The sequence below is a fragment of the Ursus americanus genome, chromosome 4, assembly GCF_024610735.1.
Source record: "Ursus americanus isolate L20-20 chromosome 4, mUrsAme1.1.p, whole genome shotgun sequence".
NCBI classification, from domain to species: Eukaryota; Metazoa; Chordata; class Mammalia; order Carnivora; family Ursidae; genus Ursus; species Ursus americanus.
The window spans coordinates 80,354,692-80,358,792 of NC_142130.1; the positions used below are offsets into that span (position 1 = coordinate 80,354,692).

Sequence of the window (4,101 nt, forward strand, 5' to 3'; positions counted from 1 at the left end):
AACACCTGTACAAAATTTGGGTTCCACTGAAAGTGAAGAGGGGCCTAGTTCATGGATATGTCATCAAAAGTTTCTGCTAGTATTTATTAAGCATTTTACCAAACATTTTATGTGGTTATATACTGTTTTACCCCGGAGCACTATGAAGCATTAAAAACAGAGTAGATTCCTGATTTTTCCCCCTACTGTTTTTAATGGTTAAGACAAATACAGTTAGAACACAAGTTGGACATTTAAAATTGTTCTCTATTCTTTCTTTTCATCTTATAATATAAAAAATGTAAAATATAAAGCAAACTTTAGTGAATGTGGGCAATATTCTTTCCTCTTCATTGATCGAATAAGAGAAAAGAAGTGCTTTTTTGCAACAGGCTTGCCACCAGAACACAGGTGTCATGAAAACCACTGCTAAACTTAAACCAAAATGGGAAAAGAAAAGTCTCATATCACATCATCATCGTTGGAGATGTAGATCGGGCAAGTCTACCACTACTGGCCATCTGATCTACAAATGTGGTGAGATTGACAAAAGAGCTACTGAAACATTTGAGAAGGAGGTTGTTGAGATGGGAAAGTTGTCCTTCAAGTATGCCTGAGTCTTGGATAAACTGAAAGCTGAATGTGAGTGTGGTATCACCATTGACATCTCCTTGTGGAAATTCAAGACCAACAAGTATTATGTTACCATCACTGGTGCTCCAGGACACAGAGACTTTACCAAAAGCATGTTTACAGGCACATCTTAGGCTGACTGTGCTGTCCTGCTTTTTGTTGATGATATTGGTGAATTTGAAGCAGGTAGCTCCAAGAATGGGCAGACCCATGAGCAAACCCTTGGGCTTACATACTGGGTGTGAAACAACTAATTGTTGGTGTTAACAAAATGGATTCCACTGAGCCACCCTACGGCCGGAAGAGATACAAGGAAATCATTACAGAAGTCAGCGCCTACAACAAGAAAATTGGCTACAACCCCGACATGTTAGCATTTGTGCCAATTTCTGGTTGGAACGGTGACAACAGGCTGGAGCCAAGTGCTAAGTCTTGCTTCAACGGATGGAAAGTCACCCGTAAAGATGACAATACCAGCGGAACCACACTGCTTAAAGCTCTAGATGACATTCTGCCATCAACTCATCCAACTGACAAGCCCTTGCATCTTCCCCTAGAGAATGTCTACAAAATTGGTGGTATTTGTACTGTCCCTGTGGGCCAAGTGGAGACTGGTGTTCTTAAACCTGGCTTAGTGGTCACCTTTGCTCTAGTCAATGTTACATCTGAAGTAAAGTCTGTTGAAATGCACCATGAAGCTTTGAGTTAGGCTCTTCCTGGGGACAAAGTGGGCTTCAATGTCAAGAACATATCTGTCAAAGATGTTCGTAGTGGCACTGCAGCTAGTGACAGCAAAAATGACCCACCAATGGAAGCAGCTGGTTTCACGGCTCAGGTGATTATCCTGAACCATCCAGGCCAAATCAGTGCTGGATATGCACCTGTGCTGGATTGTCACACAGCTCACATTGCTTGCAAGTTTGCTGAGCTAAAGGAGAAGATAGATCGTTGTTCTGGAAAAAAGCTGGAAAGTGGTCCCAAGTTCTTGAAATCTGGTGATGCTGCCATCATCGATATGGTTCCTGGCAAGGCTGTGTGTGTTGAGAGTTTCTCTGACTATCCTCCCTCCTCTGGGCTGTTTTGCTGTTCGTGACATGAGACAGACAGCTGCTGTGGATGTCATCAAAGCAGTGGCCAAGAAAGCAGCTGGAGCTGGTAAGGTCACCAAGTCTCCCAGAAAGCTCAGGAGGCTAAATGAATATTATCCCCAATACCTGCCGCCCCATCTTAATTGGTGGTGGAAGAACAGTTGCAGAACTATTTGCATCAATTGGCCATGTAATAGTGAAAGACTGGTTAATGACAGCAATGCCTCGTAAAAGCTTCAGAAGGAAAGGAGAATGTTTTGTGGACCATTTGGGGTGTGTGTGTGTGTGTGTGTGTGTGTGTGTGTGTGGCAGTTTTAAGTAATTAGTTTTTAAAATCAGTACTTTCTAATTGAAAAAATATTGTCATAAAATTTTGAGACCCATTAAAACAAAAGTTTAATGAGAAAAAAAGAAAAGAAAAGAAGAGCCACTAGCTTGGGAGTTTCAGAGTTTCCTTAATATTTAAACTTGCACTTGCTTTTTGCTTTTTCCTTTTTGGGCTTTAATGAAGTAGATACAGTATGTTATTTTTTTTTAACATCACTGATTACTGTGCACGGAAGATAAAAACATAAAAATGATACATTACTTAAAGTAATCAGGTTTTCTGTTTTTAATATATTTCTTCCTGCCTCTAGATCTCCAATTTGTTACAATTTTCCATATGCCACCTATCTCAAAGGAAGCAAACCACTAGTTGGTCAAATTGCTTCCCCCCCCCCAGTGTATGTGCATACATTTCACACTGCACCAAGCCAGAATGCTAGAAATATGAAATCAAAGGACATCAAGATGTTATGCCTTCTCTGTTGGTATCTGTGATTGGTGGAATATTCACTTAGATGACTACATGTTTGTTCCTACTCATTAACCATGGTGATTGCAATAGGGAACTGGAGTCATTTAAAGGTGATAATCAGCCCTGTCATCCATAAAGCACACTTTTGAAAAAAAAAACTTTATGTCTAGTTTAACGTGTTAGGCCACTTCAATCATGCATCTTACCATGAGATATTGATATTTTTCGCCCTTAAAATTGACACATATCTTATGGTGATGATAAGTAAATCCACATAATTATATTATGGCAGATTGGCACAGGAAAAAGACTGAATTCATTTAATCAGAATTGTATTCAGTTAGGAACAACAAAAATCTCTAAAGCAGTGCCTTGACCAAATGAAAATAGTAATGTTGTTTCAAGTACAGAAAATTCAGACTAGAGGGGTCAGGATTCGAGCAGAGGGTCAAGTGTTCTCAGGGGATATTAGCGCCTTAACATCTTTCCTGTCCTTGATTTTGGTGTCTCATTTTTATGTTCTCCAGATGGCTGCCAGATCTCCAGCCAACACATCAATGTTTCAGGCACAAAGAAAGGAAAGAACAAAGAACAAATGGAATGCATGCCCCTGAGTCTCTGGAAGTTTCTCTGGGACTTTTGCCTTCCTCTCAATGGCCAAAATATGTAACATGAAAGAAGAAGGTGAGAAACATTTTTTATTCTTAAATTTCTTAAAGCTGGCCTTATTAGCACTACAAGTAAAACAGAATTTTGTGGTAAGAAGGAAAAGAAGATATTGGGTGGGCACTTAGCAGTCTTGCCAATTCATCAGTATGAAAGAAACTTGCCAGTTTAACTCTCATCAAGAAATGATACAAATGGATAAGATGAAGTTCAAAATTTTAGGTGTTTTTAAAGTGGGAGATGTCCTGGACAGAGCAGAAAAGTTTAAGAAGTATGTTGAAACTTCCTTTCAGGACCAGCAGAATCCTATCTGTGTTCACAGGTTTCAACAAATATTTCTATTTCGAAAACACTCGGAGTATGTAACTGTCACCCTCTCTTTATCATTCATTATTCAGAGGATGCAGATGTCCAAGGCCCAGACGCCGTCTATTTAATATGCACCATGTGCAAAACTGGACTTCTCCCCAACATCTGCATCTGTTTCCACCTTCCCTGTTCCTCTGAGTTGTGGCACCATTCTCTGACCCTCTGGCTTAAAACTCCACAGTTAATGTTGGTTCAGTTTTGTTCTTTATCTCTCATATCCAATTATTTTCCAGTTCCTGCGGCTTCTACCTCTGGAATTCCTTCTGTCGCTCATTCCTCATTTCTTCCTGCCGCTGTCTTGATTGAGGCTCTGTGGTGTTAATATCCAACTCATTATTTTCCAAAATTGTATTGCACTATCATAGCAATTCTTAAACAGAAAAACACGGAAAGAATTACAGTTGCTATTAAAACGGAAAGACCACTAGATTTCAAGCCTCTCAATAATATCACTCTACAATATTTTCCAGACTTAATGTGTACCATTCCTCTATATTGACCTTCATTCTGGCCAAACTTGATTATTTACTTTCCAAACATTCCCTTTTCTCCAACATCTGAACTTTT

At 39.5% G+C, this 4,101-nt stretch overlaps 1 pseudogene; it reads left to right on the forward strand.

The window, feature by feature from the left end:
- Positions 1-424: 424 nt before the first annotated feature.
- On the forward strand, positions 425-1,931 carry LOC123784407 (elongation factor 1-alpha 1 pseudogene; annotated as a pseudogene).
- The last annotated feature ends 2,170 nt before the right edge of the window (positions 1,932-4,101 follow it).